The sequence below is a fragment of the Phaenicophaeus curvirostris genome, chromosome 1 (assembly GCF_032191515.1).
Source record: "Phaenicophaeus curvirostris isolate KB17595 chromosome 1, BPBGC_Pcur_1.0, whole genome shotgun sequence".
In the NCBI taxonomy this organism is placed as follows: Eukaryota; Metazoa; Chordata; class Aves; order Cuculiformes; family Cuculidae; genus Phaenicophaeus; species Phaenicophaeus curvirostris.
In genome coordinates, this window is record NC_091392.1 from 199,438,558 (window position 1) to 199,465,788 (window position 27,231).

At 37.4% G+C, this 27,231-nt stretch overlaps 1 protein-coding gene across 3 annotated transcripts in view; it reads left to right on the forward strand.

The window, feature by feature from the left end:
* The first annotated feature begins 20,583 nt into the window (after positions 1–20,583).
* CNTN5 (contactin 5) overlaps positions 20,584–27,231 on the forward strand; it is a 666,657-nt gene continuing 660,009 nt past the window's right edge. For 2 of the 3 annotated variants that reach the window (XM_069883473.1, XM_069883470.1), the window contains exon 1: positions 20,584–20,714. The gene's annotated coding sequence lies outside the window, so the exon portion shown is untranslated. Of the gene's footprint in view, positions 20,715–20,855; positions 20,877–27,231 lie in introns of those variants that run through there. The other variant, XM_069883471.1, reaches the window with a different exon arrangement.

Consider the following 27,231-nt stretch of genomic DNA (forward strand, 5'->3'; position numbering starts at 1 on the left):
ACAAGACAAATCAAAGCATTTCTTAATTAAAGTCTCCACCTTGATTTACCTAACACATAGAGATATTAAATTCTCATGTGTTCTGTTAATGCCAAAGAACACAGGATATTATGCTACCAAGTAAAACAGAAGTAGGTAAGGGGTTTTCCATCATCTGTAAGATTCTGAAATTTAAAACCCTTGACTAGTGTCCAGTGGGATGACCTACACATTTTATGAATTTTTCATGAAAAAAAAAACTTACCACAATAAATTCTCCAATTCAAGAATTTGACTTCCCTATATGTTCTACATACATGTATATACATAAGCATATACACAGGTATGGACTCTAAAGAATTGCTAAGGTGAAAGAGAAGAATGCTGGAACATTTTCTTCTTCCCACTTCTCTCTAGTTTGTAAGTATTGTTTTCTTGCTTGCCTTTTGTGGTAATGTTTATATGTCAGATTGAAACCAGCCCCAAAAAAAAAAAAACAAAACCAACGAAACAAAAGAAAAACCCAAACCCCAAACCAAATTGAGGCAAAAAGGGCTGTGTTTTAAAGCAAGAAGGTTTGTTGGTTGTTTTTGTTTTCCCTTTGGTTTAAATCTGAAAGAGGAAAAGTAAATGAACCAAAATGTGCTTTTAGTGTTTAAGCTTTTCTAACGAAAGAGGCCACGCTGTGAGGAGTTGATTTAGAGCATAAATCTTTCTGAAAATGGCTTAGATTGCGGATGAAACAATTTTCTAACAACTCATATTTTGAGGACAAACTATAAGTGACCTTTGCAGTCTTAGTCAGCACCAAGCCGTTTGCCACAGCAAAGGCGAGTCAACACCTGCAGTCCCTTGCTCCTGTACAATGACTCCAGAACTGTCAGTGCTCCCTTTAGCCACATCTAAACTGACCTGCAAGTGTAGGCTGGAGTGTCTTCTCACCCCAAAACACAGAGATATAAGATATGATCAGGCCCCCTCTGACCTATATGCCTGAATTTTCCTCTCTCTGAAAAATCACATTATGGGAGGAAGGGAGAAGAGGGCAACTACTGACATAGAAGGCCAAGCCAGAAAGCTCAGACTCATTACTGGAGCCCCAGTTTGTTTTGTATTCTTTCTGTTCTCCTGGAAAGAGCCATCACAAATTTATAACTGGTGTCATAACTACAGATAATGAATGCACGCACTCAAGAAAATTTCTGCTCCTGAATCATATCTCTCAAGTTTGGTCCAAACCTTAATAATATATTGTGGTATTACATCTTTAATTTAATACAATTTATACCGGGGGGGGGGAGGGAGGGAGGGGGAAACAAACAAGAAAACAAACCCTGTTTACTGGGGTGGGGACATCCCATAGATGTTATGAAGCTTTCATCCTTGGACATTTTCAAAACCCAACTGGACATAGCCCTGGGCAGCCTGGACTAGATGACACTGATTTGAGCAGGTGATAGGACTAGATGATCTTCAGAGGTGCCTTCCAGCCACAAACCATGATTTTGTAGTTCTTTAAATATTCTGCCTTTGTCTACTGCTCAGAATCAAACCCACCTTTTCCAGATCCTCAGAAATTCAAAGATATGCATGCAGAATAATTTCTGGATATGCATCCATTAGCTGAAACAGATGCTTCAGGCACTCAATATCTGGTAGGACTGAGTCTTCAGATCTTCATTTTGCAATTGTGCTTCTTAAAATAAGTGCAGGAGATGACAGAGTAATTTTCTTCCTCTACTTTCTTTGCTGGTAATAGTAACTTGTTAAAAAAAAAAAACCTTTTGACAAACCTGAAAGGAAAATATATATGCTGTGACCAAGAATCTGTTATCAGAAGTTCAAAGAGCTAGAATAGGTAGACCAGTAGAGACTATATAGAGTAGAGTCCTGAAGGAAGGAAGACAAACTTTAGCAAGAGAAGGTCATTTCCAGCAGAACAGTCTGTCATACCCACAAAACAGTTTTCTTCCTATGAAAGAATGAGTGGAACCAAAATATGATGGGTAATGATGGGCAAATCTTTCCATGTGGTACTGACCCAGTAAACTGGGTCTTTTCAAGGGTCTCTGTCATTCTGGAGACTGCAACCTCACCAGACATTCAGAAGTACAAAAATAAAGAAAAAAACATTCACAGTAATTTCAAAGGGACAAGTAAATCCCCATGATGGCTTTGTTTGAAAATTTATACCTTGCATTGTTTTGCAGAGATCTGTCAGTATGTGCTGCCTCATGTCTGCATATTAGATTACCCTAAATGCTAATCATCACATCCCCTATCTAAAGTCATAATCCTGTATTTGTGTTGGCACAAATCATGTTATTACAGTGTATTATGATCCTGAGTGAGAAACAAATAGCAAGAGATGTGGTTTTTTTTCAAAGGAAGAAAACAGTCTTTAAAGACAAGGGGCAAGTGAGAAGATGTATGCAGCAGAACAGAAGTGTGTAATCGGAATTCTCAGCTTTCTTCCACAAGCATCACTGATTCATTTTCCTTGTATGGTTCTCTGGAATTTACCTGTTTGTCTTACTCTTAGTCCCTCAAAAGGTTGAGTTTCCTACTGATTTTTAGTTTTGCCTCTTTTTCACCGATCTGCAAGTGGAGGGGTTTGTTCTGACAGAAATAATCAGCTTGTTCTGACTGAAAGAATCAGCTCACGCAGAACTGTTTGTTGGATGTTGTTTGTATAGGGCTCTTCTTATTTTCTGAATACTTTTACTCCTGAAAGCACTAATAAACCAGGATTAAATACTGTCCTCATTTAAGTCAGCAGTAAAACTCACATTGACTCATCCTCCTCTACTCTGTCCTAGTGACACCCCATCTAGAATACTGTGTCTCGTTCTGGGGTTCCCAGTTCAAGGAAGACAATGAATTACTGGAGATAGTCCAGCGGAAAGCCACAAAGGTGATTAAAGGACTGGAGCATCTCTATTATGAGGAAAGGCTGAGAGACCTGGAAAAAGAGAAGACTGAGAGGGGAATCTTACCAATGTTTATAAATATTTAAAGGCCATATGTAAAGATAGGGCCAGACCATTCTCAGCATTGCTCAAGTGACAGGACAAGCAAGTCACTAAGCAGCAAATTTAGTCTGAGTAATCACCAAGTGAGCTTCAAAACTTATCTTTTCCATATGTTAGAATCCAACTTATTGATGTGAACAGAGGGGTAAGCAGTGACCTCTCAGACCTCTCAACTGGAAGAGCCAGAGGCTTTCCATTAACATGGAGCAATGATCCTGTGGGCACTTGACAGAAGCATTCCTGTTCATTTTGCCCAGACCAGCACAGAGCTTTAGAGTCATAAAATATCATACAGAGGTCCCCGTACTCATATTCATTTACTTACTCTGGTGGTCCCATGGAAGTCTCTGACACCTTTACTGCCTCATAAACATAAAACTAGAGGGAGACACAAATCATCAATTTACTTAATACGTGATGGAATTTGTCATCAGCTGACGTAAAGTCTCAGAACTGAAAATTAAAAAAACAAACTGTAGGAACCAATGTACTGAAGAGAATGGTCCTGTATTACGGACTTGCCCTAATCTGACCTTTTTCATGCGCACTTTTTCAATTTTATTGTGATTTATGGGCTCAATGTGAGGTCTTTGTTGAGGCAAATGGTTTCTGCAGGTCCACTAGTCTCAGGGTTCTGATTTGGTTTAGTTATTAATTTATTTTCTGAGAGTAGAACCTTACCAAAAAGGATGTTTTTGAAAACTGTTAAATCCAAGTTCTGTGCTGAATTGATAAACAACATTTAAAAAAACAACAGAAATGTAAAATATGTTTAAAAATATTACAAGCTAAGTGTAGAAGGAAGATGGGAGAGGAATCAACTCAGTGCAACACCTGCTTCAGGCTAAAATAGTAAAATTCAATTCATTTTCATACAGCCTCTTTCATACAAAGCCTCTCAAAACACTTTATAGCAAGAGATAAAATGACAAGATAACTTGTTACAGAAGAGGTTATTGCAACTCTCATATCAACAGCAAAGGATCGAAGCTGTGTGCAGAAACGAACTGGGCTAGGGAAAAAGGGGGATGTAAATTCGAAGGAAGGAAAAAGTAATATCCTTACACAGTCTAACAGAAGGAAGAGATGAATAATAATCATATGAATGAGGATGAGGATGAACATAATGATGGGGATCGGGATGCGAATAAAAATGTTTCCTCCCAATACAAAATCTCAGACCTACTATATTTAGATAGTAATTAAATTTCATAGCCCTGCAGGATAGGTACATTCATTTTGTGCACGGAAAAACCTAGGCATAAACAAATACATTAAAAGGACTTTCTTAGGAACAGAGACAGCTTTCTACCCACAGTAGCTGAAGGATGGGTATTGAGACTGCCGGCAGGTACAAAACCAATAATACAAAAGCTGATTCTGTTACTTTAATCAAATAAAATTTCCCATTTTTTGGTGAAATAGTGTATGTGGTATTTTTCAGCAGGTCCATGAGTGCTCGAATTCCAGTCTGAATGCTTGAATTATTCATCAAAAGATTAATTTTTGCACTGTTCTGTCATCTCTGAAGATCACAAAACATGTCAGTGTCAAGAACATGCATGTGAGTCAGGAGCCATGCCCAGTGTTGAGCTCCAGGTGCCAGGCAGTTGGCACCAAAACACATAAGAAAAGGACAAGAATAGAGGTTGGTCTGGAAAAGCCAACTCCCATCCAATTTTGATCACACCATAGGACTGTCCAATTATGTGACAGTCGATGGAAGGAAGATTCATATTCTCTGGGAATGAAAGCAAGGGAAACGAAAGATAGTTCAGTTGAAAGACTGTTTTCACAGAGAAGAGAAAAAATGCAGAAAACCAAAGAGTGGCAAGGAGTAGATTAGTGAAGTAAACTGTGGAAAAGAAAATTAATGCAAAATGCTGGAAACATAGCATGATTTTTTTTTTTAATTGTTTACATGGTAAATAATTTTTGACAGACAGACACCAAATGCTTGTACAAGCAGACAAGAGATTAGCACTGTGACTGTGTACTGTCTGATTTTGGAGGACTGGGAGAGTACAGAATCTTCATTTTTAATCAGTATACTTTCCCTGGTATTCAGCTTCCATGTTTTCACTCTATTCCCCGCCCCCCCATTCATCTTTCTTTGTACCATAAAATAATGCATGACTTGCTTGCTAACTAGTAATTCATTGGCATCAGATACATTCTTGTAGAAGTGTTAACTTCCACACATAGCTGTGTATTTCAGAGAATATGGATATTTCTTTGTGATTGAGAAATATGGCAGTACTGATAGTATATTCCCAAAACACTGCATGCATAGTGGGGTGCTTGGATCACACCTGCCAAGGAACCAGGCTTAGTGCCAGCATACTGTATACACTCCCAACTTATGAACTGATATAAATCCCTGTCCCTCTCCTGCCATTGGCAACCCTTTGGCAATCTGATGCACCCAGTTAAAATTCAGCTGTTTGCCCATGTGCTGTCTGTTATGTGACAGACCTATGGCAGCAGGAATGAGATTGATGAGAACAGAGATGTGTTGCCATTCACGTATTGTATTATAGTATATATATTATATATTATTAATATATAATGTTATATATTATTATATTATAATATTATTATAATATATTATATAATATATATTATTATTATATAATATATATTATATATTATTATAATATCTATTATATTGTAATATTATATATTAATATATTAATATAATATATTATTTTATTATATTATATATTATATAATATTATATTAATACAACAACAGTGATGGTACAAGACTGTAAGTAAAGAGCTCTTATTTATTCACAGTGCATTAAAATCAGAAAGAAAGTTAGCATAGATATATAACAAATGAGATTTAGGATTTTTTTATGTCTGTATTCTTTTATATTCTTTGTATATTTTTTTAAAAAAATAACAACAGATATTGCAAAATGTCACATTTTATTACAATATAATGTTTTCAGATATCAGAACAGGCTACAGCCATGTAGAATAGAAAAATAACATAGTTTAGACTTTTCCATATAAAGCCACTACCTTATATATAAAAATATATCATTAATTACACAATTATATAATTATCCTTTAAAACTACTTAAATCATTTCAGTACTCTACATTTTCTTTTGCAGGATCTACCTGTAAGAATACAATTATTTCATTTTAAATGTTTTATGCTTTCTTTGGAAGGCATATTTTAGACAGGCAATAATTATCTTCAGCCCTGCTCTCCGTAAGACAGTGAGTAGTGAAAGATTAGTGAGGATAGGGGTTTTTTAATATGGTATGTTTATTTTATTTTTAAATTAACTCCAAGGTGACTTTAGACACACTATTTAAACTTTCTTGTAGGTTAAAAATGAGAGTATGTAATACCTTATTATTTCATAATATTTGTATACTCAGTAGTAAGTTAATGGAATCTAATTGAAACATCTTCCAGAAATTCCCACTACACCATGTGGTTTGCATTATTAACCTGTGGGACAAGTAATAAATAAACTATAGGTCAATGTGAATGACAGTGACAGCGTGCGTCCCTCAACATAGTTTGTCTACAGGCCATCGACAGCAGATATCAGACACTATTACAGACCTAAGAATTATAGGCTATATGATGACAAACCGTCTCCACTCCTCACAAAGGAACCGGAAAAAGAAAGCCTTGGGTAAAGTATATCCAGATTCCCCAAAAGAATAGTCGATACAGAGGAAGATTTAATCTTCCAGACCTGGTTAGTACATTTATTGCTCCTGATGATGTTCTGTGCAATATACTCTCCGTGGGTCATGTATACGGATCATTTCTGCGGTATTTTCTTATGTTCTCAGACACTTTGTTCCATAAGGAATTGGTATTGCCTCAAACCTTTTGTCAGTATGAGACTCCAGCCAGGCCTTGTGCCTCAGTTGCAGCTTAACATTTCTGTTCTAATCTCCAGGTATGTTTTTATTTTCCTGGTTCTAGAGGTGAGGATTTTTGAACATTAAGCCATGCACTGACCTTTGGGAAGGGAATTAGCTCCTGAAAGAAAGTGTCTGCCTAAGCTATTCTTTCCCTGCTAGCAGATTTTTGAAATGGCATTTACAGGATTTCCATGGTGCTCATTGACAGTAAGTACAATGATGGCATCTGATGAGGTGAAAAAGGCAAAGAGCTGAGAGGCTGTACATCACATGTAAAATTTAGAGACATTTTACCACCATTTTCCATATTTTTTCTGTCTGGCAGAGCATTCACTGTCTGAAGTGTAAACCCTATTTCAATTCACTTCAAGTTGTTTATTTATGATGCTCTCCTCCACTCCCTACATGTTTAGTTGTTGCTTTTTAATCTTATTTTACCAATGACAGTTGGATGCCCCTGCAAAACTGTTTAACAGCATACATACAGAACAACATCTTTAGAAGGCACCAATATTGACGGACACTTCTCCAACCACTGTCAATCTGTACAACATTCAACTGTCCTAAAAGCATACTGGCCAGGTAAGTGCTACCTTTAAAATTTAAATGTAAGACTTGTCAGTGCCTTTAATTCTTCTTCTAGGAGTACAACACTCAGGCAGATGAAGATGTATTGATAATAATGAATTCCAATGATTTTAATGCTAATTCTAGTTTCCTCTTTGTGTTAGCATAGTCCCTGCCTAACATTGACTTTAATCAGTCAACTTGCTCCATCAGTACAAGGTGACCATTTGTGTGATATAATGACATTGTTTAGCTTTCTTAATCACATACATCTAATTTTTCCAGCATTGATTTTTACTCCAGATTATCCACAGGAGGGTTTAAAGAGCATATATCTTGTACATCTTTCTGCCTGCAATATGATAACCAAGATAATTCAATGTCATTGCAATAATAACATACTATTTACATTATTAAAAATGAGTCTTTTGAACTTGTGATCCAAGTACAGGGTTTGGCAGTCGGGCTTACTGAATTGTAAATTGTCTCACACAGAGTGCAACACCTCTGGGGAACCCTCCTGTCGTGGCATTTTCCTCTGTAAACTTATTTACTATATCTGTCTCACAGAAGTGTCAGGAGAATTAACGCTTGTAAAATTGCAGTCAGGATATCACTAAAAAGGGTTTTGGTGCAATTCCACTGTAATCTGGATGGGCAGGACTGTGGGTTACACAGTCCCCCAGTGTATGTAACAGGGTGAAACCAAGGTACCTGAGAAGAATTTCAAGCTGCCAAAGTCTCTCACTCCTTCTCCAGTATAGAAGGGGCAAAGAAGGGCTATAAAATTAATTTCATTTATTGTTGGCTTTACTTGATATTCTGAAAAACAGAAAAAGTTTCTTCTAACATTTTCCTACTCTTGGTAGAGTTCCTAGCACCCAGATGAGATATCAAACATGGTAAAATAAATGTGCAAAACAATTCAAGTGCTGACAAAAATAAATTTCTGAGAAAATAGGTGAGAATATTTACATGAACATACATGCTTACATAGTTATCACTTAATAAGACAACAAATGCCTGGCAGCAACTCACTTCCTCATATATTAGTTTACTTTCTGCGATGCAGAACACAAAGTTAGGTCATGACTGCCACCCAAAATTTCCCAACTCTATTGACAGTCATATACAGTTTAAAAACAATAAATAGCGGAGTCTATGAAGTCCCCTATCACTAAATCTATTTAGTGTTTATAAAGTGGTGTCATATTAATTTAATGATGCTATTAGAAATATCTGCAGAGAATGTAGGAATATAAGCAATTACCATTTGGGATATTCTTTCTCGGTAGAAAAACCACCCAATTCCACTAATTGCCTCTACTTCTGTTTCTGTTAACTGTACACTGTATACATGTTAATAATGTTATTATCAGCAATAATGAATTTTAATTAACAGTCATGTGTAGAAATGTAATTCAGAACAAATGTATTCTCGGCAGTTTATTTTATTAAATTAATTGCATAGTTATTTCCTGAGCTAAAGCATTATTCCTAGGTATCAATTAACAAAGAAATCTGCAACTCACCATGAAAGAGTTAAAAATAAATAAATACATGAAACAGAAATGTCTAGAGACCTTATCCCTAACTAATACTCAAAATTGGACTGTTACATTACACACTTTTATGAATACATAATAGAACTATTACTACATAGTCTCATAGTCTTCCAGTTCAGGAAATATACTCTACATTCTGATAAAGTTAGGAAAAGTAAGTATGAAGAGCTGAAAACTAAATTACTTGTCCAGGGCCATCGAAGGGGTTTACAGCAGAGCAAGAAAGTGAATCCAGATCTCATGAAAACTGGCTCAGTGCTTTAACTACAAGACATTAGAGATAAAACTGATCAGTCATTGAGATTTTATAGAGACTTGAAATGTGCAGCACTTTCAGAGTGTAATTTCAGCTTCCTCTCTGCATAAAACTACAGACATGGGAGGAGATGGTTCATAGATTTTAGAGAATTAAAGCTGTCCTGGAAATCTGCAGTTCTTATTTGTTTTAATCCTCTTAAGACCATGTCATTGTGACCAATACTGATATAAAGCTAGCAATGCACAATGAACTAGTTCTCTTCCCATATAGAAAGTATAAATGCTTGACAATGTACCCAAATTTTATCATCTGATTTGTAAGAGGATTAGAGACCTTGTTTAAAAGCCAGTAAAATGAATGTAAGTCATCTTTGATTCTAATAATAACTTCTGATAAAGTCCTTGGCAGGTGCATCAGCCATGGCTGTGTACTTCAGCTGTTCTCCATGATTCCTTATGCTATTTCAGAAATAGCAATACTCTTCTTTTCAGGACTATTAATGCTCTTCTTTGCAGTCACCCATAAAAGTTTTAGGCACTTTGAAAAACCCAATATAAATGCCAAAAATCAATGTCTGTCCCCATTTGAATCACTAGTGATATTATATATATTCCAGACTGCATTTCTTATGATTGATTTCACAGTATAATCAATCTAGATTCAGCACTGCTATTTAAAAAAGAACTAAAAGTTTTAGGTGTAACTAATTCCTCACTACAGGTTTGGTTTTTATTGGCACCTTAGTAATCCTGATCAATGTCATTTAATTCCTGGCATGCACAAAGCAAACACTATTAGCAATCGCATACATTTCGCTGCTCCTGCTACACATATGTGGACATAAATGGTCAATGTGGCCTTGCTGTTGAAACCACAAACCTTGAGTCCAATTGACACTCAGAAGGCTGTTATGAATGGACACGTGGAGAAAATATGGCTCTTCTCAAAGAACAAAAGATGACACAAAATAGCATAGTGTTATCAAGTACATTTAACAGCCAAGGCGCACACCTTTTAGCAACTGTCAGTGTTGCAGTCACTTTAAGTGGGCAATGGCAGCTCTCACACATCATCAAGAAAATTGTCAGTAATCCCTGGAGATCATCTCTATTATAATTGGCACTGGTGGAGGAGGAGGATGTGTCAGGTAGAAGATACTCCCACACCATCCTGAGATGGCAGTAGTGCCAGTTAACACTCCTTCAGGCTTTCCAAAGTGCTAGAGAAGTCCCTGACGGGGACAGAAATATGAAACAGCAAGGCAACATTTTTTTTACAATTGTTTCTCATAGTATCATGACATCTAAAGTGCATGTTAAAATCTACCAGGTACAGTAAAAATATAATTATGCCCTTTATGTGACATGTATTACATACCTAATATGAGTCCATCAGTGTTTTAAATCTGTTATGGAGACAATTGACCAGAATGCTTTGCAAAATGCTATTTCTGAGTTTATTATTCAATTACCACATATATTCTCCCTAAGAAAACAAAACCTTTTGAGGGACACAAAACATTTTTACTGCACAAGCAGAGTATGTAATTTAGGTCTTAACAAATTGCTTCTGCTTTTAAATTATGTTATTAGTATGCTAAAAAAAATTCTTACATGTTGTCATCACTCTTTAAATTTCACTAAATGGTACTTGGCTCTACATCTGCCAAAATGTCTTTCACACATAAACAGTTTTGCTTTCACTCAGTTCAATTAAAATCAGAAATGTATTTTTCAAGGCTTTATTGCTATGCTAACACAAATTCTATAGAACAGATTTTAGTTAATGTATAACACTATTTCCAGTCTTTACTATAGTAAAGGTGTTTTACACTAACTGATGTTTCACAACAATAACTGAAATCCAACTAAATACTTAACACATCTTTCGCCTATTCATTCAGCAGTTGTTCAGTACAGAGTAAAAGTAACTTTTTTTTTATTATTATTAAATCATCTGAAGTGGAACTTTATGATAGAGTTCTGAGGTGGATCTGTCTCCACGGTTCCTTACAGCAAGAGGAACACTCTGAATGTACTAAAGCACTCTAAAGCTCAAAAGCTGCTTTTTATTGAAAGATAAACTAGAAAATAGCCTTTTTAAAATAATGAAAACCGAGAATGAGATTAAAAAAAAAAAAAAGCAACCAACAAAACCCACAGCAAAACCCTCCCCATTTCCTCTTATGTCCTTGCAGAGTGCTACCTTTTCAACAACAAAATCCCACGCTGGCTATAAAAGCTATTTTCTCTGTCCCTGAGACCCCACTGTGAGCTTGCTCTCAGATACTTCCACCACACTGCAGTTTCCATGCTGGCTGTCTCTGTTGTCCAACCCTCCACATCTGACTTGGAGAGACAAATGAAATTTTCCAGTTTTCTCTCTCCTAGCATTTTGACCACTCCTGGTAATCTGCAATTCTCCTCTTCAGAGGATGTCACCTAACTCAAATGGTAGCTCCCAGGGGAAGCAGCAAAACAGCTACTTACCTAGCTAGGTGGCTGTTCCTGGTTAAAGAAACATATATGGCTGTGGATTAAAAAATAGTTTTAAACTGTTATCTAGACTGTCACATCTTTTACAAAGACGACTAACACAAGACAACTTTTAAAAGCCCTTACATCCTTCATGTTAATACTTTAAAATAAAAACAGACAGATTGCTAAGATTCACTTTCATTATTAATAACACAGCTGATAATTTAATACAAAAAGATTTTATTATTGATGGAGCTGGCAGTGTCTTTGGAGTTGTTCTTACTTTATACTTCTTATTAGAAGAATCTGATTGAAGCTGCTTTTAATGTTGCCAAAATTTTACATTTTGATTGAAATTTTCTCCACTGGGTGTCTCAAGAGCAGATGATTTATTTTAATTTTTTTACAAATATTAAAGCAAAAGTCAGCCATTTCTGAACAAAAGCTAACAGAAAAATACTCTTTCACTGATATTAAACAAATGCAGCAGTTTCTTTTAGAAAACTTTACAAGAGCTTAACCTTTTAGCAAAATTTGGTTTTAAGCCAGAAGTGTGCCTGAATCCATCCCAGTGATAAAACTGCTTTTTTCCATATTAGAAAACCTGAAAAGTATCCCTCCACAGTAGTCTGGAAAGTCCTAAAGGTTTGAGATGCGTTCCTCACATTTTATGCCTTCCAACTCAACTTTGACTTGTCTGAGCAAGTTTCACACCTGGATAGTGACTGATTATGGTCCAGACCACAACTACAAAGACCAAGGAAGACGCTCCATGAATTTCAGTGCCAGTTCATGTGGGCCATGGAAAGTCACCCTGTGAGCTAACAGATTATTTTCCTGGAGTTTTAAGGTATTTGTTGGTGCTCAAATCACATGGTAATGTGGGAAATAATCACAACATCTCAGGCAAGGACAAAAACCAGATGGCAAAAACCAAACTACTAAGAGAAGGAGTGGATTTGGACAAGGAACCTGAGGGAGGGACTACAAGAAGGTTGAAAATGGGGTATAGACTGTAATTAATAAGCAAGGAGATAGACTCTGGGAAGAATAACATAATCAACATCGGAATCGGAGATGTGAAAGCTACACAAGTCATAAATTGTGACTATAGGATGAGTGTGGAAAAACAGAAACAAGGAAATAAGCCAGGAAAATTACTAACAGAAAAGCAGGACTTCTACTGGAAATCTTGAAGCATTACAGAGACAGAGGGGGCCCAGCTGTGTAAGGTTATAACTTAAGCATTTTCAGTGACAGGCATATTACAATACTTAGTTGGTATGACCAGCATTGCTAGTCAAAACTCAGAGGAGCACACAGAAGAGATTAAGTTCACACCCCAAACAAAGACCTGGAGGAGAACCTGCCACTGAAGATGTAATGCTGTATAAATTCAATAGAATCACGCCTTGCAAGGGTAGAAGTTTAAAGGGGTACAATTTTATGCCTCTTGCTATCTTTTACTGCTTTTGTGTTAGGAGAGTTTGTGAAGCAGATTTAAAAATCTAATACATTTCATTGAATATCTTTATGATTCTGTATGATGGGATTTATGAGGGTTTTTTTTGGGGGGTAACATTTTTTTCTTTGTAAAGCTGGAACTTGTGCCTTGAAATATAGATTAAAATGACAGAGTTGCCATATCAAAACATTAAAAAGCGACTGTTAGCATAAAAGTTCCCTATGATAATTCCTCCCCCATTTTTGCTCCAAAGCTGAATTTTTATTTAAAAAAAAATATCAGAAATTCACGTCTGAGCACATAAGAATTGGAAAGAAGCTAGCAGGAATTTCTGTTTCTGACTTTCTGGAAAACACACTTGTGTTCAGGAAATTGTCTTGCAGCACATAACCCTTGAAGTTCCCTTGAAATAGATCAATTCACTTTAGTAGCATGTGTAAGCATATTGTGGTAGCTGTGATCACAACAACAGTAAGACATCAACCGCTTTAAAACCCAATAGTTTTGATCGTTGCAGATGGTATCAAGACATTAACAAAGTAGAGTATATTCCTTGGTATTGGTTATTGGTGCAGCTGTTAAGTTAATGAAGTCAGTACATATTCAGTTTTAATCGTAGACACATTTTATTTGAGTTTTCATAGAACAGCTGTGAAATAAGTGTTACAATTAATGTTCTGTGGGTTACACTGAAAGCTATGTATGTATTCTATAAATGATACGTTATACCCTCAGTTCAATTTATTTAGTTTTTGGTTATTAAGAAGAAATATCATCAGATAATCGTACTTATTCAGAAAAAAAATTAAAGATTTCAAAGTCATCTTCATTTGTGTTTTTACCTGCCAAGTCACCATCAATACAATTTATTATTAGATTAAATCGATTTATTTTATTAAATCAATGCCAACTTTACATACTTAGATTCACTGGGTACTCAGCATGTTAATACTGGAGTCAGCAGGCTGTTCCAGTTGTACTTGAAGAAAAAAACCTCATTCTAGCTTTCTTCTGTATTATTTTCATATAGAGTGTTCCAAATTTGCCTTTCCTAGGAAACTGTCATATAAACTATAAAACATAAAAGTGAAAGTCAAATGTTAACTCTAATCCTCTTGGGCAGGCAGGTAGGTAAACTAGAAAATGTTGATTTGTACTATTTTAATTGCAGCTACTACATACTCCCTTAGTTTCAGATATACTCGGTCAAAAGCTTTCTTCCATGGGGCAATATGATGGTAGGGAAATCAACAAGTAGAATTATCAGATCTTCCAGGAGACTTTGAGATCAACAGAATATTCTGAGATTTTCTCAGCCTAAAGGAAGTGCTTTATAGGTATTCTCTTCCTTCTTCCCTTTTTCTGTTTACATAAGGTCATTTGTAAAAGAGATTGTTTGCCTGCTATTTTGGTTCCAAATGAGAGCTCACAAATTCAGATATACATACTTCCCCAAAGAAGAACTTTCTAATAGTGTCTCTTAAGTTTCTTGGGGATAAATTTATCCAGGTTTACTTACACATTACATTATTTGTTGCATGGTCTTGTACATTGTGTTATACTCTAGAACTCCCCCTTTTTTTATGTCATGCTCCAGTGACTATTCCAGAAGACAGTGGAAATCTGAAAAACACAGGTACTTTGTCTTCCTAGTACTTCCTTCACAGGGTCACAAATCTTCTGGAACAAAAGATAATGGCATATACTGTGGGTTACATGAATTGCTTCTGTAGTAAGTTCCAGATTTTTGCTATTTTCCTCAACAAGAAAATCAACTAGGACTGAAGGTTCATTATATAAAAGTAATGGAAAGCTTAATTCACTGCTACTATAGTTGCAGGGGTACTATACTCCTAAGAAATTTTTTAGCCACAAGGATGCTTCCCACACCAAGCCTCCTCTCTTACTGTGTTTCTGTAGACTTGGGAGCTGGAGGAAGAGAGAGAAAATAAAAAAGCAACCCTTTTTACTGCACACATGCGGCTATGGCCATTCTGGTCCTCATTTGCTTTATTAATAGGAAGACATAGGGAAATTATTTTCTTTTTCAGACTCCTCCATCTATGGGAGGCATGATGGTATCTTCAAATATTTTACAAAGTAGACTAATAGCCTAGCCTATAAGGACAGAAGTGTGTACCACTGTTAAGATACTTAAACAAAAGTTTATGTATTTTTTTTAAGTACTAATAAATATCAGAGGAATCTGGAGCTTTTCAATATCTTTGAAAAAAATCAGGCTACTTATATTTTGGTATAGAAATATGAGTGAAGAACCTGAATTTATTATGCACTCCTGTCTGCATTCAAAGATCATGCACTCTGACCATTCTGCAGTTGAATGAAAGGCAGGCTTTTCATCCTTTCTGCTGCTGGCTCTTTTGAAATGTGGGTTAGGAAGATACTGGGATTTATCTTTGTTACTATCCAGTTTTCTTTGCTGATGGAACATTCAGGTATAATAGTGGGTTGTTGTTCTAAAATTCCATGGTGCTCAGAGAAACTCTCATTTCCCTTTTTGTTTCTTTTTACTTTGAGGATTATGACTCATCACATCCCCTAACTAGTTCACTATCTGAACAGCTTATGTTACCATGGGACGCCTACAGCGGTAAACCGTAGAAGGTAAAATCAGTCTCCCGGGGACTCTAGATCCTTCCTGTGCATATGGTGAAGATCAAGCTGGAAGGAATGAGGGGAAATTACGGTTTTGATTTTCCCAGCATACTAACTAGTACAGTTGTATCACAGCATCAAAAGCAAGGCACTGTATCTCACAACAGATGTTCCAGGTATGTCTCTCATAAGGTTAGGAAAGCCAGGAGAGAATATGGATCTGCAAATCCCTTCTGATGTTTACTCTGCCTCTGAAACTACAAAACTACATTTCATTTGCACAAGGCATGCACAGAGAAACCCTCACTGTTGGTCAATTTATCCTGGTTCTGTCAGTAGCCAGGAGACTGATTTTCAACAACCTGTTTCTCTGGTTTTTTTTGGATCTGTTCTTCACAAACCCAGTAACACTCAGTGGAGGATCAGTGTATAAATGGGTTTTGTATAAGGCTAAGCTATTTATTCATATCTGTTGCTTCCCTGTGGCTCTCTCAGTGGTTGTGGTTTCTGCAGAGACAGAGGAACTTCCAGCCAGTCCCTTTCTATTAATAACCGAAGACTTCCAGATTGATAGTTAGCTCTTTGATGATCAGTGTTTTGGTAGTTACACACTGCCTACACCTGGATATATCAAAATACGCAGTACCCAACTTATTTTCTCTTCAACCAGACAGCAGTGGAAGTTTGCACTGGGATTGTCCACCAAGGAATAGAACAGCTTCACCATCCTTGAGGTGCTAGAATAATTGCAGTACAGCTCTGTCATCCTCTCTTACTTAGACCATGGTTCAACAAAACGATACATTCTGTTTACAAGTTTCTCTTCCAGAATCAAAATGGTTGTTGTATCATGATATAAAGCTGTGATACGGAGCATGCTTCATCCTGCTCTTTCAAAACTTTTTCGAATATGTTAACTTTCTCCTAGTCTTTATGGTGGACCAGCTGTCATCTGTCTGCACTTCCGAAAATTTAGGAGGCTCAACGCCCCGGAGGTTGGTCTTTTTTGTTTATTTTATGCGGCAACTTCTTCCTATTGCTAACGTCTTCAGTTTGTTAATTATCTGCTATAACTGAAAGCTCGCATGGTAGGCTTTGAATCTGCTGCTGTTTGCCGAAGGCCTGAAGAATTATGTGGCACATTTACACATAATTCTGCTTATCCCCCTACAAAATTTACTTGTAACTCTTAATTATGCAGTCATGAGGAATTGAATGAGTCTATCCAGCTGTTCTAGGGGAGGACAAAACATAGTAGTTGCCACTACAATTCCAGAGTTATGTACTAGAACAGGGCCAATGCATACCCTCCAAAAAGTAGTATTTGTTGAATGCTGTCTTCCAGGTACCTGAAGGAATGTCTCAATACAAATGGGGAGGACAACAGAGAGAGGGAGGCTCTCATGGTACTTTCAAGCTACACTCCCAGTACTGTTGCACACACAGATGTGGGGAAGAAATTTGTGCAGTGATTTATTTTCTTCAAAATTTACTCCCCATCTTTTACTAATATTCTGCAATTGGTTAAGGAACAATAGTGAAATGTCCCAGTAATAATGGTATTGCTCAGAAAGCTCTCCACGCAGGGGAAAAAAAAAAAGAGAACACATTATGTTCTGCTTAAAAGAAGAAGAGAGATTGAATGAAAAAGAAAGATGTACTAAACAAACAAGAAAAGAGCTGAGAAACAGACTGCAGATGTGTTGCATCTGTTTGCTTACCCACTGGGGACGCAGAGATAGAGAGATTAAGGCATTTAGATGAAGATGGTTAGACAACTAGATCAGATATGCAAAATGCAGCCAGGTTGGCTTGAAAGTCTATAGCAATGATAATACTGTACAAAGGGGTGAATATAATTCACTGTTTATGCATTAAATATTGGACATATATGCCACCAAAAAAACAGCTCATGATATCACAGTGATGGAGTACAACCAGAAATGACCTTGCAAAGGATACACACAATCAAATGAAATTTTAACCTGTTTAAACGCTGTGTGCACCTGGCTTTCAAAGAAAGATTAAACTGGTACTAATATTCAGTCCATTCCTGATTGTATTAAAGGAAAAGGTAAAAATATGCCCCTGTAGAAATATTGCTGATATGAAGTTAAAAAGAAGAAACCAAACATAAAAAGTAACTCTTCAAAAGAAATGTGTACACTAGCAAGAAGTCTAAGTAGAAGTAAAAGGAAAATAATGTAGCCCAATGGGTATGGCATGTGTGCCTTCATAGTAGTCTTTAAAATTAACCCCAGTCTCCAAACCTCACAAGGGAAGAGAAATTCCAGCGTATTAAAATTCTTTTAATTCCATCTCCATTTTTAAAAAAAGATGAATGTCACGTCTTCACGAGTAATTCCTCAATATTGTTAAAAATAACTACAGTATGTAAAAAAAATACAAAAACCTCCATTTATTAAGAAAAATGCTTCTGGCTTTAACATTCACTTGGAAATATCTGGAGTTGCATAAGTTATTTAAAAGATCAGAATTAATGCAGTCACTATTCCTGGCTTCTGATTAAATGCTGTCTTGTAACCTAGTAACACTCAAAATAATGACCGGATGATAATTTTTTGTGAATTGAGTCAATGAAGAAAAGCTTTGATATGTCAAGTTGCAACATTACTTGCCCAATGGAAATATGCCTAGAGACCCATCTATAGCTTTGGAGACAAATTTCTTATGTATTTGTATGGGATAATGTATGCAAAGGCCATTTCCAATGACAGGTTCACTCACACTCTTTCACTATGATAGTTAACATGGTAGTAGATGGTGACGAGGAAACAGAAATGTACAGTCTCAGAGTGATGAAAAAAGGAATTGAAGGCAGGGGGGAGTACGTTCAGCTCACCCTTCACAGGTACTAGTGGATAGGATTCATTCAACATGATGTTGAGCTATAAATTCTCTGGCAGACTTCCATGACACATACAAGACCACAAAAGTGTATAAAACTGTGTCACTTATCACTGATAACTTATCTTGCTACTCCTCGATGTAAGCAAAAGACACAGAGAAAGACACAGAGCAAAAGACACAGAGAAGAAACGCGCAGTTACTAAGATTTCAGACTAGAGTTGCGTAGGAACCTCCAGCAAATTCCAAAATTAAACAATCTCTCTTCCTGTGAACCTAAAGCAAATGAAGGATAGTTTCTAAAAGTTAATCAGAAAATACCTGGCATAGAAAAAAAATAAATAAAGACAAATTAGTAAGGAAAAATGCACACACACATATACTTGTACAGCACACAGGTTCAGAAAAAAATAGTGAAAGAGAAGAATCCTGTGGAATAGATACTAGAAAGCAGTTACTCAGTTAATGCACAAGTTAAAAAAAAAAAAACGGGAAAGGGAAAAGAAAAAAGGCAAGGAAAGTATCAGAGAGCAGAGATCCTGAAGGAGCCATTAAAGGCACGGAGCGCGCACTGCACATACGGATGAGTACGGAGAGGCCGAGGAGCACGAAAAGGGCGAATGGGAAGGCGCAGCCCTGCCCCGGGCTCCGCACCCGCGGGGGCAGCAGCGCAGGAGCGCGCAGCGGCGGGGAGGGGGCGAGGCGGGGCGCTGCGAGCTGCCGGAGCGCCCTGCGACTGAGAGCGGAGGGGTGATGGGGAAGGGAGGGAGCAGGGAGGCTGTGAGCGGGCTGGGGGTTTTATGGCTTGGGGTTTCTATTTTTTTTTTATTTTCCAGTTACAGCTGATAGAAGAGCGGAGATTGAGTCGGTGCGGAGCGGTGCCCGGCTGCGGGGCGCGGGGGGACCGGGGGGGAGGCATCACCGCTGGAGGGGAATAAAATGCATTGAAGAAAAAAATGCATCTTAAAAATAAATATACCTGGAAGGAGGATGGGGAGGGGAGCGGGATGAAGAGGATGGGGAAGGGAGCGGGATGAAGAGGATGGGGAGGGGAGCAGGATGAAGAGGATGGGGAAGGGAGCGGGATGAAGAGGATGGAGAAAGGAGCTGGATGAAGAGGATGGAGAAAGGAGCGGGATGAAGAGGATGGGGAGGGGAGCAGGATGAAGAGGATGGGGAAGGGATCGGGATGAAGAGGATGGAGAAAGGAGCGGGATGAAGAGGATGGGGAAAGGAGCGGGATGAAGAGGATGGGGAAAGGAGCGGGATGAAGAGGATAGGGAAAGAAGCGAGATGAAGATGAGGCAGGGAGCGGGATGAAGAGGATGGGGAAGGGAGCAGGATGTAAAGAAGGAGCGCAGAGAGTGGTGTCTGGGGAAAGCTGGTGGCTTGGGCTAGAGATCAGGGGAGAGCGCTTGTCAAGTCGCCCTTTTGCTTCCCCGCTCCGTGGAGGAGAAAATGAAGGAGGGAGGCGGCGGAGAGCAGGAGCAGAAGGAGGAGAGGAGCGGGGGGTCCTTGCGCGCTTAGGGCCGGGGCAGAGCTGCGGGCAGCGGTGCGACACGGCACACGCGTTAAACCCACACACCCCTCGTTTATATACGAACACACCCGAGCAGCCGGGGGCGGGCAGAGCCTCCGCCGCCCCCCGGAGCAGCCGGAGGAGGCGCCTCGGTCCCCCCGGCGGGGAGGGGCTCGCGGGAGCTGCCGGTGCGGGTACCTCCACCTGGGTCTCTGCATCACTGAGCGAGGCTGAGGGGGAGAGGCGCTCGGGGCTGGAGAACTACCTCTGGATGGTTTAAAAACAAAAGAAAACAAAACAAAACAAAAAGAAAATTAAAAAAAAAAGGAGGGGGGGGGAACCAACTCTGCAATCCTCTGCTCCCTCCAGGCTCAGCACCATCAGGGACCGCTATATTTGAGGCTGTCAGGAGGATGGGAGAGAGAAATTGAGAGTCAGGGCGAGAGAGGGAGACGGTGCCACAGCAGCGGTAAGTGCCTTTGCTCTTCTCCCCAGCCACGCAGTGATTTCCCTGTTAGACTTTGGAGTGTGTGCAGATTATTTGTTGTAATATCCATCGCGGCGTCTCTGTGAGCGCTCTGCTGTGAAGCCGGGAATGGTGAGAGATCCCATTTTGGGGCTCCTGCTGCAGGTTTGTGTGCTTTGCTTTTTCGTTTTGAATCTTATGTTGAAATTGTCATAACTGAGCAGAAAAGTTAAAGCAGGAATCAGTGAGATCTGCTGCATGCATGCTCCCTGTCATTGAACTAGTTAGCAAACTACTGCAGTGAATGAGTTATTAAGAAAGATGTCAGGCTTATAGAACAAATACATACTCCAGAGAAAGAATTGCCTGTTTTAATGTACTAATTTTTTATGTTTGGAAGAGCAACCATGCTAATCCATGGGGGTGAATCAGAAAATAACCTATTGTATGGAGTTTATAGTTATGAAGTGTTGTTATGAAGTTCAGAATGGTGCTTGGATTTGGGATAAACTGTTACCTCCTGAATTAGAAAAGTGTAGTGCTTGGACTATTCTCCTTTGCTGACAGGCAGAGGAGATGGAGTTACATAAAGATGCACTGATTTTTCCTCTCTGATATAAGGACGGTGGATAAGACTATGTGGAATGTCTATGAGCTGGCTAGAATATGAACTGAGAGTTATTTCTGAAACACAGAAACTGTGTTTTTAAGATTTTTATCTCAGAGAAAAAATCAGCACCTATTACTGTATCAGTGCTTCTTTAGATGTTTAGTTTCATTCCTGTTGAGCATGGAAACTTCATAAAGTTTCAAGATATTCACAAGATAGTGTGATGTGACTACTCAGGACTAAAGTTTTCTATGTGTTGCAGTGTTTCTGGAATTTAACATAATGATTCTGCAAAGTTTGCTGATTGCTTTAATTTAAAAAGTATTGCTTTCCTTGAATAACATACATTCAGTAATGTTTTTTAATGAAGGACCTGAACCAAGTTTTTCTAAGGAGTTACAACATTCCCCTAGTCTTCAGTGAGCTTTGGATCAGACCCTAAAGTTTTAAACTGCAAATAAATTACATGCTCACCGTCAGCTGAAAGCTAAGGAGGATTCCTGATTATCAAAATTTGGATGACTTTTCCAATTAATATAATTGCAATTAGTTATTGCTGCGTTATAGTAGAACTCGTTCAGAAGTACTTTATGGCAATCAATATTAACACAAAATCAGTTCATCATGATTAATATTATTAAAGTGGATAACAAAAGAATTAACAATAATTGAGCCATTAGTTTAAAGTGCTATAAAATATCTATTAGAATTTATAAAAATATATTTTCATAACTTTTCTTTAAGTACTATAGCATTTATCTGCAAACTTTAATGTAAAAAAAATGAAACAAACAAGCAAAAAATACCAACCCCAAACTCATCTCAATATCTGTCTTGTTATGAGGGAAGATGCTTGTTTACTAGTGTGAGATATACTAAAATGAAGACAGAAAACTGAGACATAAACTGTAGTAACTGAGGAATATTTCATGTATAGTGGCCCTCTGTGACCATATACTTTTAACTATGTGAATGATTAAGAGATGTGGTTAAGAAGACAAAGTCTTGGAAGACAAGAACTACATAAAGGAAGGAGAATGAAGATTAAGCATTCTTAGTGGTGTTAACAGTGAAATAGTTTTCAAAGTGGAGTATTCAATATGCACTTCTTTTTCATACACTTACACAGCAAACGCCCATGCATAAAGTCAGAACTAGCAGAGCGTGACATAAAAGTGTGAAGACAGCTATGAATGGACTTGAGACTAAGAGTGTAGATTTTAGTGTTGTCCACCAATATGAAGCTGAAGGTCATGTTTTGAATTTTAGGTTAAAATGTCAGGGGAAGGAATCTTCATTATATAATAAGGGGATATGTTGTAAGAATGAAAACAGAAAATACAAAAAAAATCTGATTGGCTAAATTGTAGCTGAGATCTTGGAAGAAAACAATTTTAACAACAGATCTTGAGGAAATATATCCTAGCAGCAAAGATAAAAGGTTTTATTAAAAACTCCACTGTTAGGAAATAATAAAGGGCAACTTTAAGAAATGCATAACTTAGAGGACTGCCAGCACAGACTCAATACAGAAAGGTCATGACGGGCAAATTTGCTTGAGTCCCCTGAATAAGCTGCTGACGTGGTAAACTATTGGGGAATCAGTGATATGATTTATGGGGTTTTCAGAAAATGTCCAGTTCTGTGCTCCACAAAATATTGATTTGGAAAGTAAATTTTGGATGGAGTGCAGAAGTATATTCAAACCTGACTTGGAGATAAGGACCAGAGGGTGTCAGTAAAGGTAAAGAGCTCTGGTTGAAAGGAGGAGGTTAAAAGTATGAAGCTTTAAGTATCAGTCTGAGATCCAGTTTTCTTTTTTGCTTCTTATAAAGCTGGCATGTTAAAAAGAAAAAAAATTGATCTGCTAGCAATACATAAAAGTCTGTACTGCTGAACAGATTCAGTACACTGAAAGTTTTCTGACTAGGTTAATGATAAGTATATTTATTTTAAGTAATTAACACAAGTCTTTTCTGAAGGCATTGGAAACTATATGTTAAGAATATATATGCCAGGGGGCTGGCACTGAGCCATCTGAGGTGATTGGTGCAGTAACGTTTAAAAACCCTAGTTCTTCTCAATGATTTGTCTTTCTGCATGTTGCTTGCAACACAGATTTTAGTTCTTCTGAATTCACTGCATAATTTGCCACTGTTGGTCTGCTCCCTCCATATGCTCCTGGTATCCACTTCTGTGTTACACTTTCCCTCAGTTTCAGAACCATCTCAATAATTTGAACAAAATCTCATACTTTAAAGTACTGAACTGAAATCTGCCACAGCTTATACTTTGCTCTTAGATCTTGAGAATCAATGTCAAATAGACGTTTTCTTGCTAATATTCTATTGACAGATGTTCCACAGAATTTATTTTCTTCCTTCTGTACATAGCTTCTCTGATCCTTTTTTTCAGGGTTAGTTATACCCTATGTTATCAACTTCTTAGCACTTGACAAGGTAAAAATACTCTGTCTGGGAAGTGATGAAGTCCCTATGCAGTTTTATATTCTGAGCAATTCTGATCAATAATGCTATATTAGGGGCCAGTGCCTTTTGAAAATTATGAAATTCTTAAAAATTGGTGAGACAAATAAGTCTGATTTTACTTTAATTCATAGATTTCAAAGCCTCATAATATGTGTATATGTACGTATACTTGTGTTTATGCACACTTACATGCTATACATTAGAGTAATAATTCTGTGTCTTTGCAATTTGGAATGGAAGCTACAAGAACATTTTCTGGTCTGTTTGTTTTTATAATTAATTTCTTGGCTGATCTATGAAAATATTCTAAAATGTATGAATCATAAGAAAATGTGATCTTTGCTTATGTGCTGCTTTCTAAAAGGGAGTTCAGGTTGATTTCTCACTGTACTTCATAAAGGCCACAAATCAAGTTTTAAGTGTTGCAAGTGGATATATAGCAAGGGAATATGATGTCAGATTCTGTATGTTGTGAATATAATAAAACTGTACAATTAACATGCATGTTACAGCTGATGTTCTTGATTCCACATGCCCGTATTTATTCTGTGTAGTCATTCCCTCAGACTACCTCCTAAACTTACAGAGCCATGAGGTTATGTCAAAATGACAAAGTAATTCACGTTGTCATGTAGTTACAAACACTGTAGTTCACCTCTTTATATCTCCTTCAGGACCAAACTTACATGTCAGTCTTGGAAAACATTGATAACTCTTCTCCATTCTTATACCTAGAAATAGACAATGCATCAAACTCTTTCCATCCATCAGGAACCTCTTTGGGGAGTTTCCTTTTTCCGTATGCTCTTAAAGGTTTTGTTGTCAATGGTGTTATGACATGTTATGTTTGGAGAACCTTCTGCCACTGGAACTAAAAGCAGACCAACATTGAAGGCAGTTCATCACAGTTACTGAGAGGGGTAAAGGATGACAACTTTTCATTAAACATACGCATAGTGTGGCTTCAGCCTCTTTGTGAGTGAGAACTACTCCATTTTTAATAGCCAGAAATTTAAGGTTCACTATCTATCCAGTGGGACTCCTAACCTGCAAATTATTTTGATTAAGACTGAATACATGTAGTTTTGTAACTGATGCTGGCATAGTATCAGCTCAGTCTTTCAGGTGTCTTTCCTTACCAAATAGCATCACTTTGCAAGAATTCATGAACCACATTTTATTTTTATTTGTTTTATCGTCTTAATAAAGTATGGGAGGGGGATTTTTCTTGTGGCTGTAACATTCCTGCTATATGTTGTAACCAGCCTGCTGTGGCAATGAATTCAACCAAGAGTACAGCAAAGATGGGCAGGTAAATGAAGAAGTATTATGTTCACTCAAAAAACTTATCCCAGACATGCTATGCTGGAACATTTTTGTGACGTTCGGCATTGTTGATCTGGCATTCGTTCAGCTTTCTTGTGTTCATATTACAGTGATGTAATCAGGATTATTAATTTATCTTTACATTTATTCTTGTGATGGCTTGGACAGGGGACAAGATGGACAGATTTTGAAATGGATGGAATAGAAAATACCGAAAATTCCATGAGCTGTCCTGTTCCTATATGGGAATTTCAGTATCCCTAGCACACAGCAATGTGATTGTATTCCAAACAAGCATTTGAAGTTCTGGATATAAAGTCAAATTAAAATTTCATTCAGTTTGGGTTTTTTTTTTCTATGCTTAGCAATTTCTTTTCTACAAGTATCCGCTGCCTGGAATATTATACAACCTACTTTGTGGACTAACTTAATGATATTAAATTTTGTATCTAAGGTTGTGGATGCATACTTTTAAAGCTTAAAAAAAATCAGATCTAGTTCTGTACCTACAATTTAAGTTACTTTAATGTACACTTCAACAAGTGTATATATAAGTTGTAGATTTCTCTATTATGGCATAACTTGTAGGCATATCTATTTACATATATTTATAAAAATGCAGAAACCACTTTAGAATGCAGTTGCCCCACCTGTCTAATTCACATTACAAGTCCGCGTTAAATACTGTTTAGATAAGAACTCTGATTGCCACAAAAGATGTGTTGCTTTATTAGCAAGGTCATCTAACTCCATTATAAACCTTATCATTATTATCATCATTGTAATAACTAGGAACTATAATCATAAATCAAAATTTCATTGTACTAGGAGCAGTAAATACAAAATGGTTCCTGAATCAAAGAATGTATGGTTTAACAGAAGAATTCTTCCCTTTTTCCTGTTATTTGTGACCTTTGAAAAGCTTACATCTAAGGGAAGACATATGTGTTTCACAATTATGCTACCGTGATCATGTACAGTTTTAAAGATCATCTCCCACACCAGGAAAAAACCTGCAAAAACCAAGCTATGATCTGCAACACTATGACACACGTAATGAGCACCCATAAGTGCTATAAAATGTTTTTAAAGTTTGTCTGGAGACTGTACCAGCAGTCCCCAATTATTTTTGAAATGCACACATTTTTAGGCTGTTTTCAAAATTAATTTATTCTTCAGGTTTCTGTAATCTCATGTAGATCAAATCTTATTAAAAACAAGTGAATGGACATTCACATGAGATTTTATTAGAAGATAAATTCTCCTCATTAAAACTTTTAATTTGTTCATGTCAATCCAAAAATCAGGACTTAAACCAGGTAATCTACTCATTCCTGTAGCATGTCTGTGTTCTTTGATTTTGGACTTCTGCATATCTGAGGAGAAAGAAGCACTTGATTTTTTGGTCTCATGCTATGCAAGCTGCTCAGGATGTTCTTAGTCCACTGTAACATATGCAGTGTCATGTATTATTGCTTACACAAAACTCAGCTCAGGGAATCTGGGAATAAAGTCATGCCTTCTCTGATGCCATAACATCTCTTTGATGTGTGTGTGCACAGCTTCTCAATTCAAAACCAGTTGTGTAGTATTTTTTCTGTCTGGACTTTAGGGATGAAGGTTGGACAGTGAAATAGCTTTGGGCTGAGAAAGGCTGCCCCTTACATGGGTTTGAGAAGAGGCATGAATGAATGAATACATAGAACAGGGAGGATAAGGAGGGATAATATTAAGAGGACCATTGGCACAGAAAGAGATCATTTAGAAAACGTGATCTATAGCTGAAATATCTGCAGTGTTGTTTTCCCCCTTGCATGTCACAACTGACTGATTGCTAACACCTAAGTATTTATTTGTCTTATCAATCACTTTGTGCCTGAGTCATTCACTAATAGGCAAAATCCTCTGTTTGTGACTTCACAAGGCATCTCTGGAGGAAATTTGAATGTCATCAGCAACGAATTGAGACATTACTGAAGGCATCAGGTAGGAGGATGATGTTTGCAGAAGGAGTATATTAATCAGCAACAGGAGAAAACAGCATCAAAGTAGCATAATTCAGTTGAATTTTGATTAAATTCTTGCATATTTTCTG